Genomic DNA, 11,194 nt, shown 5'->3' with positions numbered 1-11,194 from the left:
CTGCGCCCGGCCCGCCACAGGAGTCCCTGGAGCACGATGAGACAAGGATATCCCTACCGGCCAAACCCTCCCTAACCCGGACGACGCTAGGCCAATTGTGCGTCGCCCCACGGACCTCCCGGTCGCGGCCGGCTGCGACAGAGCCTGGGCGCGAACCCAGAGACTCTGGTGGCGCAGCTAGCACTGCGATGCAGTGCCCTAGACCACTGCGCCACCCGGGAGGCTTATATGGAACACTCTTAACCACAGCTTTTTTACCCAGGGTTAGTATCGGAGGGTAATGGTGTGAACGGATTCGAAGACTGTCCAGTGACCACTAGTTCCTTTTAGCCAATCAACTCCATTCTGACCCTGGTCACCTTTCGGTGTATCTGATTCATCTTAATGGAGGTTAAGAGCTTTTCACTTAAAGACCCCAACATATTTACTGTACAGCACTTAGTAAAGAGAAATACATTTCTAATTGTTCTAATGTACCCTTTAAGAAATAATGATTAGAAACATATTAAGAGTAATGCTGATGGTGAAATGTGAAAGAATGCAGATGAATGTGTAGGGGTAAGAATGTTGGGTGTGAAGTAGATGTATAATGTCTTCTTATGTAGCAATTATAAAGGCTTTATGAATGCCTACATAAGGAGAGCTATTTGGGTAAAGAGGATCATGCCATGTTATTTGTATATCTGTATCTCTACAGTGGGAAAACATTTTCATTCAGAAACTTTGCTTTTTGTGGAGATCTCATCAGTATTGACCTTCTGATTTGTACCCCAGCACGAGGAGTTAATGTGTCAGCTTTATGGCTTATGAAATATGTGTTATATCAAACTACAGCTATAAAGTTCTTTATAAAAAGCTATTCATCACTTTGAGAGACAAGAGAACCCAACAGAGTAACGCTGGATAAATTATCAGCAAAACGAGTCACTGTAAAAATCTGTGAGGACTAGTCATTAACATGATTATTTATTACTCAATAGGTAAAGGTGTTGCCTATAAGCACAGTAGAAGGTTAGGATAGTCCCATTGGCCACCTCAAGATTTCCATGGCATTGTACCCTCTGACATACTGTAAATCCCTTAATACAATTCACCATTGGAACTTGCAGTTTATGAAGAAATGTATCAGTTGCATTGAGACATAGCAATGTAGTTATTGTTGCATGATCAGTGATTAGACCTGGGTTTAAATACATGTATATTTGATTATTTGTTATTTAAATACTTATGTTCTGTGTATTTCAGTATTTTCAAATAATGTAGCCCGAATCAACTACTTCTATTAGAAGTATTTGAAAGTATTTTCAAATACGTATTTCAAATACTATTTTTAAATACATCGGTTAAATGTTTTTAGTCTGTGTATTTGAGTATTTTCAATTACATGCCAATACTTTCCAAGTGTATTTCCAAATACATTCCAATATTCTACTACGTGTCTTTTAAAATAAAAAAATAACTGAATACTTACTTTGAAATGAATATGAAAGTAATTAAGATATTTTAAATAGTTTTTGAATCCAGTTCTATCAGTGATATAGAGTTTGTATTTACTCCGCTAAGCCAAACTTTTTATTTGAAAAGATATCCTCAATACGAGGTAAAAAAAATCCTCTCTCTCTATTTCCTCTAAGAAAGAGGTAATCAAGCCCAACCAACCACGGTTGCAAAGGTGACCCCACTACACGATGCAAAAAAACAAACATAAAGTGATTCTAGAAATGCCATTTTTATGTTATATTAAAGGTTTTATTATTAAACACATAAAAATTCCATCAGATTATATTGTTGGTGACACTCTTTATGCCTCGCATCAGATTGTTTTCTACAGATCAGAGGGCACAGTTATTTAAGTAGCTTTTGGTTGGGAAGTACTGAAACAGGAGGAAATGCTAGATGCATGCACCATTAGATGTTGGCTATTAGGTAGTATTTTCAACAAATGTCACTGTAGATGATATTGAATGCATATCATGTCCAATGCCACTGGTTCCTTAAAGTCACCTTAGCTCCAGAACCCAAGAACCCCATGGAATGGAATGAGAAGAAATAGTCAAGTATTGAGGAAGACTAAGAGTGGTGAATTTTAACTTGAAATGTGTGTGTCACATTAAGATAGCAAGGAGATGACCCATATCACCCTCCTTCATATTCAAAGTTCCAACATTTCTTTAAAGATGAACCCCGCAGAATTAGTCTATTTACAAATGTCTCACAAATGTGAAAGTTTAGACATGCAGAGAAGAACCATTGCCTATAGTCCAGCCCCATCCCTGGACCCAAGTCTTAGTTGACTTGGAAGGGAGTGTAGTGGTCCGGAACCCCTTTCAAATCAAATAGTATTTATTACATCCCCTGAATACTGATGGAGAAAACAGATTTACAGTGGCAGTTGAATATGAAACTGTCAGTTTAAAAATTATTTTGGAGAGCCAACCTATTTTGGGTGGTGGAAACTAGTATTCTTCCTTAATCCCAATTTAACGCGTGCCTGCACTCACTTCGTGCAACCAGCTGGGGACTAAAGCCCCAAAACGTTCACACCATGCAATCATCAAATTGTACTTTGTTCAATTTCAATTCAGTCATAAATGGGTAGTATGATGATTTGTTTGTGCCTGGGGGTACATAAAGATCTATGGCCTTAAGATATCACTCATAGACATTCCAGATCCTTTATGAATTAGGATAATTGGAAATAGGCCTATCTGCGGCTATGGAGCCCTGGCCTGTTCACCGGACGTGCTGCCTGTCCCGGACCTGCTGTTTTCAGCTCTCTGGGGGTGGCGGGAGCGGTGGCGATGCTCTGGATGGTCGGCTATGGAAAGACAACTGACATTTGCTCCTGAGGTGCTGACCTGTTGCACTCTCGACAACCACTGTGATTATTATTATTTGACCCTGCTGGTCATCTATGAACATTTGAACATCTTGGCCATGTTCTGTTATAATCTCCACCCGGCACAGCCAGAAGAGGACTGGCCACCCCTCATAGCCTGGTTCCTTTCAAGGTTTCTTCCTAAGTTCTGGCCTTTCTAGAGAGTTTTTCCTAGCCACTGTGCTTCTACAACTGCATTGCTTGCTGTTTGGGGTTTTAGGCTGGGTTTCTGTACAGCACTTTGAGATATCAGCTGATGTGAGAAGGACTTTATAAATAAATACGATTTGATGTGATTTGATTCACCAAATCGCAAACAACCAATAAAATCCTTTGTAGCCCTTAAAACAGGCGTTTTATGCAGGCGTTACAAAACCAAAGCACAACAGCAAAGCTTCTGTCCTGTTCCCAATGCACACATTGATCTCGGGTCAGCCCTGCTGTGAAATGCATGCATTGGCTCATTAACAAACGTAATTTATGGGGACACACCCGCACTTCATACAGTACTACAATTCACTCTTACTAATCAGAGCTGATGCCATCTCTGTCATTTCCACAGTGCCTACTGCCTATTTAATTACCAGAGAGATCCCCGCTATACTGTACCATCAGTCACTCGCAATTAGATATTCAGGCTCACACATGGGGCGTAATCTTTCACTTTAAGTGAATTAAAAAGGCCAATTCGGGGTCTCTTGAGATCGAGGCTATCATCTGTAGACAGCATTACATTACAGAATCACAGAGGATTACATGTTTTATCCCTTCGAAAGCATGACGTTATTCCCCTATATCGATTTCTAGTTAAAACATGGCATCAATTATCCCCACAGATAGCTCGTATCTCATTATTTTGTTTCGCTATCACCTGCAAACCACTCTCTTTTCAGGCTTTGCATTGAAACAATGTGTTCAAGAGGTAATTGAAATGTCGTCAGAAGGCTTTGATTTCACAGAAATCCAAAGACGGCGGATAGATGTTTCAAAGATGTTTCTTGGTCTTGATATCCATCCATGATTACACAAGAGGCTACTGCCCCAACCAAGAATGATCAACCGTCAAAGCTCAGTCAACTCTAATAACCTTAGGTTGTTGCCATATGAAATGGTTGGCATTCTAGACAAGGTGTGTGTTATCATGGCACCAGCCAGACAGACACTACGTAATCTAATCTATTGCTCCAAGGCAAGCCACCATGTCAGCGCATTACACGCTTAATGGTTAACTCTAAACGAGCATTTACAACATTCATTCTATTACAGGGCAGACTGTCGATCTAGCATAATGCACCCAACAGTATGTGACTTGGCTCGAAAGTCATCTTAATTCCCCTTTAATGATTGTTGATTATGACAGATGACATTACAGAGTTGGCTGCTGGCTATCTGGGCGTCAGGATATGGGCAATGTGAAGTCGAGCATAGGTTGAGCTGAGGTCAACTATTTTCTACTCTAGTCCTCACAGAATAAGTAGGGCCAGGTGTTTTCCCTGTCCATGTGACCTGACCAGAATTCTTTTTTGAGTTGGAGGAAACTCCTGACCCTACTTATGAGCCTTATAGCAAAAGCATTAAGCCATCTACTGGCCTTTAACTAGCTAAGCATGGGCTTGACTTAACAGCTTCAGTGTCCCACTTTAGCTCAGGTGGTGAGATAAGATTAATCATGGCAGCGGCTTAAAGCCTGACTCCTCAAATAAAAGCCTTGAGAGACTGTGTGGGTGTCTCAATAGCGTCTAGTGGCTTCCTTGATCCTTGTCTCCTTTCCTTAATTTGGTGCACTATTGTGATTGGACAAGTGAAGTCCAATTCCCAGCAGAGTTCAAATACATGCGTATTTAAATATTTGTATTTTAAATCAGGGGTTGGAACTGGTTCAGGAACAGATCCGAAAACCAATAAAGAAGGATATTTTCTGAGGAACAGAATCAGAACCCGTGAATGAATGTGATCTATACTGTTCCAGAACAGAATCGTTATTTGAAAAGAATGGGAACCGGTTAATAACGTTATTTTACGTTCCAGGCATTTTTTTCCAGTCCCACAAAAAACACAACAAAGCGCCTACGCAAAACCCTCACTTTGTCACTCAGGAACTTATTCCAGTGTCTGCCTGCCAGCTGGAAATGTTTGCCAGTGTGTGCATGTGTAGTCTACCTGCCACTCCCCTACGAAGCATAGGCTACTGTACCCTACTGACATTACAAGCGTCATTCAGAAATTAGGGAGAGATATTTTTAATTAGAATGGATTCACTTTTTCAATGCTAGTGAAGTATACTATAATTATCACATTTCACATTGGATTTATTAACTACAAAATGGTAAGATGTGTTTTTATTTTAATTCTGGTGCCACTATGCACACAAGCTTGTTAGCTATCTATCTCTGGTCCAACGTTAAGCTAACTCTCGGAAGTTCAAAGACATTCAAAGTTCCTTCATAGAAGCCGCTCCTCTGTAGGTATACTTCTGTGGGCCTAATTCAGATAATGCATGTCATAACAAGATGCCCAGCACTTCAAGCAAAGCCTCTTCCTTCACTCTCTCTTGCTCTATCCCCGGCTGCAAAATTTCTGTCGCATCACGTGCCCTACATTTGTCTGTCCAATACATGTAAACAACTGTAGCCTACCTTGCTCACTCCATATTCAAATAGTGTAGCCGAATCATATACTTCTACTTTAAGAATTAGAAAATATTTTCAAATAATTTTCTATAAATACTATTTGAAACTATTTTCAAATACACATTTTCAAAAACATTTCAAATATTAATAATAATAACAAACAGAAGTGGGTTCAAAAGTATAATGAGTATTTAAATATTTGTATTTGAAAATACACTGTCTGTATTTGAGTATTTTCAACAAATACATGCCAATACTTTCCAAGTGTATTTCCAAATACGTTTCCAATATTCAGCTACTACAACAACTACTTCTACTACTTATCCAAATAGTTATCTAAATACATATACATTTTAGTCATTTAGCAGATGCACTTATACAGAGCGACTTACAGTTAGTGCATTCATCTTAAGATAGCTAGATGGGACAACCACATACTTGTCACGCCCTGGCCATAGAGAGGTTTTTATTCTCTATTTTGGTTAGGCCAGGGTGTGACTAGGGTGGGCATTCTAGTTTCTTTATTTCTATGTTTTCTATTTCTTTGTGTTTGGCCGGGTGTGGTTCTCATTCAGAGGCAGCTGTCTATCGTTGTCTCTGATTGAGAACCATACTTAGGTAGCCCTTTTTTCCACCTGTCTTTGTGGGAAGTTGACTTTTGTTTAGGACACATAGCCTTTGAGTTTCACGGTTTGTTGTTGTAGTGTTTGTTGTTTTGTTCGGCGTCTTTTTTCCCCAAATAAAGCAAAAATGTACGCTTACCACGCTGCACCTTGGTCCGTGACAATACTGTATCACAGTCATAATAGGTATATTTTTCTTCAATAAAGTAGCTATCAGCAAAGTCAGAGCTAGTAAGCGGGGGAAAAAGTAAAGTGTGAGTGTCTTATTTTTTTGGGAGGGGGAATTGTGAGGATGGGGGGGTGCTGTGTGGTTATTTAAGATACTCTTTGAAGAGGTAAGATTTCAGATGTTTCCGGAAGATGGGCAGGGACTCTGCTGTCCTAGCTTCAGGGGGAAGATGGTTCCACCATTGAGTTGCCAGGACAGAGAAGAGCTTGGACTGGGCTGAGCGGGAGTTGCACTCTCATAGGGGTAGGAGGGCCAAGAGACCATAGGTGTCAGAACAGAGTGCTCGGGTTGGGTTGTAGGGTTTTAGCATAGCCTGAAGGTAAAGAGGGGCAGTTCCTCTTGCTGCTCCATAGGCAAGTACCATGGTCTTTTAGTAGATGCAAGCTCCGAATGGAAGCCAGTGGAGTGTGCGGAGGAGCGGGGTGACATGGGAGAACTTGGGAAGGTTGAACACCAGGCGGGCTGCAGCGTTCTGGATAAGTTGAAGGGGTTTGATGGCACAAGCAGGGAGCCCAGCCAACAGCGAGTTGCAGTAGTCCAGATGGGAGAAGACAAGTGCCTGGATTAGGACCTGCGGCGCTTCCTGTGTGAGGTAGGGTCACACTCTACGGATGTTATAGAGCATGAACCTGCAAGAGCGAGTCACTGCTTTGATGTTGGCAGAGAATGACAGGGTTTTAGGAATCTGGGAGGGGGACACCGTGGAGTTGTCAACCGTGATGGAGAGGTCTTGAAGAGGCAGGCCTTCCCCAGGAGGAAGAGCAGCTCTGTCTTGTCGAGGTTGAGATTGAGCTAGTGGGTCGACATCCAAGCTGAGATATCTGCCAGGCAGATACTTACTTTAAAGTGTTTTTGAATGTAATTGAAATACAATAAATAGTATTTGAACCCAGGTCTGATTCCTAGTAAGTTTCCACCATATTGCATTTCCCTGTCCTGGGCTCTTAGACCAACATGAATAAAAGAAAAGAGATGAGGAGAGGAGGCCACTTTAGAGTATTAAGATGCACCATGAGTGTGACTGTGAGTGTCTGCACCTTGGTGGCTGTCTATATCTGAGCATGGTGACAAGGAGGGGAGGCAAGGGGATTAGCTGCCTCCTTCGACTGGCAGTGATATAACAGTCTCTAATAATCCATTTCCTAGAAGAAGAAGATAGAAAAAAGAAGGTTAGAAGCTTATAATCACTCTGACTGACAGGAGAGTAGATCATTAAGCCTGCCAGTGATATATGGAGTGATTGAATTATTTGTTTAAGAAAGGCTGTCTGTCAGGACAATTGGGTTCATGTTCATTCTGCTGACCTAGGCTACACATATGTGACTTATCTACTCCAATGCACACAGTTTCATTGATCTGACCAAAGACCGCAATGCATGAGTGAACTGTGAGCAACAGACAGAGCAAAGCATCAGAGAAAGATGTTGACATCGTCCTGTCTCGGTCCGCACTCCAAGCTGACTTCAATGGGATTAAGTATGAAATCTATGTCAGTTGGCATGTTAGGGTTGCAGTAGCTACTTTCTAGGCTAACGAGGAGAGGGACTTTGTTCTGTAATGACTTCCAAGAGATCTGATTCTGAGAGTTTGCAATCCCACAGATATGTATGGCAAATATTAACAGAGTATTGTGTAATGCCAAAAGCCCCATCCATCCTCCTTCTATCAGGGCTTTTGAAGACAAGCAGTAGTCTGAATCCTGTACTTATCCTTAACCCCCTAACATAATGCTATTTCGTTTGTTTAACTATACTCAATGTATAGCCTGCTTTTGTGTCTCTATTCTTTTTAAGAGAACTTTAAATTAACCTTTAAAGTTGGCAGTCAAAAACGTGACAACTTCGTGTTTTATATTTACACACTATGAGGTTGGAATAATACTGTGACATTGTAAAATTATGATAATGCCCCTTTTAGTGTAAGAGCTGTTTAAAAAGACCACCTGAAATTTCAGCCTGTTTGGGTGGGATGGAGTTTTGGCCTGCCTGGTGACATCACTAGGCGGTAAATTAGTTAATAGACCAATAAGAAAGGAGTTCCAAACCTCTCTGCCAATAACAGCTAGTTATCAGTTTTCCCCTCTCCACTCTGATCACTCCCAGACAGTCCTAGCGAAATTCTTGAGAAATTGCTCTTTGCTAAGAAGCTATTTTCTTTCTTTTTTGACTATTTTAATTGAAAACAATCACTGTAAGGTACTTAATTGTTAACCAGAAATGATTTGATATTGAGATAAAAACAGCTGAATTGGACCTTTAACGTAACCCTTTCTCTATGTTACTTAAACCTTCTACATGTATTCTAGTACGTTCAATATAGGTCACCAGACATGGTGCAATCAATATGGTGAAATGATTGGACACTTCCTCTAGTTTTAAGAGATAACGACAGCCTGAGACTCAATATAAAGTTATTTTCAAATATGTGCAGATATGGTAGGTTATGACAGGTTATAAATTCAAAAAGTTGCCATTCTTAACTGGATGTACATCAGCAGTTTTACATCTTCATGGATAAATTGCACCAATGTATCTTTTGCAACTTGCCCTAACTAACCTCAGAGATGAGATCCAGTTCATATTTCATCAATAGATACTGGCAGCCCTCTAGCCCTAAGGAGGAACTGCCTGAGAAGATCAATTTACAAAACATACTAAATATTTTCAAGAAAGTACAGTAAAGTCTACATTATATGGCAAAATGTATTCACACACAATTGAGCCCCACAGTTACCGCACGTACTGTATGTTCAAAAATGGGGATTAGGGGAAGCTTAAAAAGTACGCATTTTTAATTGAAGAAAATTGTTTTACCCTAAATGATAAAGTGCATATAGTACATAATGGGGTTCCCCTAAGATACTCACTAAGCTATTTAAATCCAATAATTGTATCTTCAGGCATGTTTCAAGCACTTGAATAGTTTATTTCCAAAACAATATGTTTCACATTTGTGTTTTTTCATCAGAAATTATTGCTTATGGGTACCTTTGTGTGTGTGTAAAATATTACTGTCCTCAGATGTTTAATTCATGGATTTTAGATGTGAATGCTATATAGCCACTGTTTAGCTGGAATGGAATGTTTGTATCCTGTATATTTGACTGTGATATGTGGTTGTCTTACCTAGCTATCTTAAGATGAATGCACTTAGTGTCGCTTTGGAGAAGAGCATATGCTAAATTACTAAAATGTCAAATGTAAATGTTTTACACACAGATGTCATATAACTGTATTTTCTTTCTTCTTTTAATTAAATATTGATGTCACTAATGTATCTTTTGTACAGTTCTTTATTAAAAATGTAGTTATTTGTTACATCCATATTCAAGATAGCGCCGACAGAGATGGTCGCCTCGCTTCACGTTCTTAGGAAACTATGCAGTATTTTTTTTTTTATGTATTATTTCTTACATTGTTACCCCAGGAAATCTTAAGTCTTACTACATACAGCCGGGAAGAACTATTGGATACAGTTGAAGTCGGAAGTTTACATACACTTAGGTTGGAGTCATTAWAACTCGTTTTTCAACCACTCCACAAATTTCTTGTTAACAAACTATAGTTTTGGCAAGTCGGTTAGGACATCTACTTTGTGCATGACACAAGTAATTTTTCCAACAATTGTTTACAGATTATTTCACTTATAATTCACTGTATCACAACATCATTTGAGTCAATTGGAGGTGTACCTGTGGATGTATTTCAAGGCCTACCTTCAAACGCAGTGCCTTTTTGCTTGACATCATGGGAAAATCAAAAGAAATCAGCCAAGACCTCAGAAAAGAATTGTAGATCTCCACAAGTCTGGTTCATCCTTGGGAGCAATTTCCAAACGCCTGAAAGTACGACGTTCATCTGTACAAACAATAGTACGCAAGTATAAACACCATGGGACCATGCAGCCGTCATACCGCTCAGGAAGGAGACGCGTTCTGTCTCCTAGAGATGAACGTACTTTGGTGCGAAAACTGCAAATCAATCCCAGAACAACAGCAAATGACCTTGTGAAGATGCTGGAGGAAACAGGTACAAAAGTATCTATATCCACAGTAAAATTAGTCCTATATCAACATAAACTGAAAGGCCACTCAGCAAGGAAGAAGCCATTGCTCCAACACCGTCGTAAAAAGGCCAGACTACGGTTTGCAAATGCACATGAGGACAAAGATCGTACTTTTTGGAGAAATGTCCTCTGATCTGATGAAACAAAAATAGAACTGTTTGGCCATAATGACCATCGTCAAAAAGGGGGAGACTTGCAAGCCGAAGAACACCATCCCAACCGTGAAGCACGGGGGTGGCAGCATCATGTTGTGGGGGTGCTTTGCTGCAGGAAGGACTGGTGCACTTCACAAAACAGATGGCATCATGAGGAAGGGAAAGGATGTGGATATATTGAAGCAACATCTCAAGACATCAGTCAGGAAGTTAAAGCTTGGTTGCAAATGGGTCTTCCAAATGAACAATGACCCCAAGCATACTTCCCAAGTTGTGGCAAAATGGCTTAAGGACAACAAAGTCAATGTATTGGAGTGGCCATCACAAAGCCCTGACCTCAATCCCATAGAAAATTTGTGGGTAGAACTGAAAAAGCGTATGTGCAAGCAAGGAGGACTACAAACCTGCCTGAGTTACACCAGCTCTCTCAGGAGGAATGGGCCAACTTATTGTGGGAAGCTTGTGGAAGGCTACCCAAAACGTTTGACCCAAGTTAAACAATTTAAAGGCAATGCTACCAAATACTAATTGAGTGTATGTAAAATTCTGACCCACTGGGAATGTGATGAAAGAAATAAAAGCTGAAAGAAATAATTCTCTCTGCTATTATTCTG

Source organism: Salvelinus sp. IW2-2015, linkage group LG4q.1:29 (genome assembly GCF_002910315.2).
Source record: "Salvelinus sp. IW2-2015 linkage group LG4q.1:29, ASM291031v2, whole genome shotgun sequence".
In the NCBI taxonomy this organism is placed as follows: domain Eukaryota; kingdom Metazoa; phylum Chordata; class Actinopteri; order Salmoniformes; family Salmonidae; genus Salvelinus; species Salvelinus sp. IW2-2015.
This window is presented reverse-complemented; position numbering follows the sequence as displayed.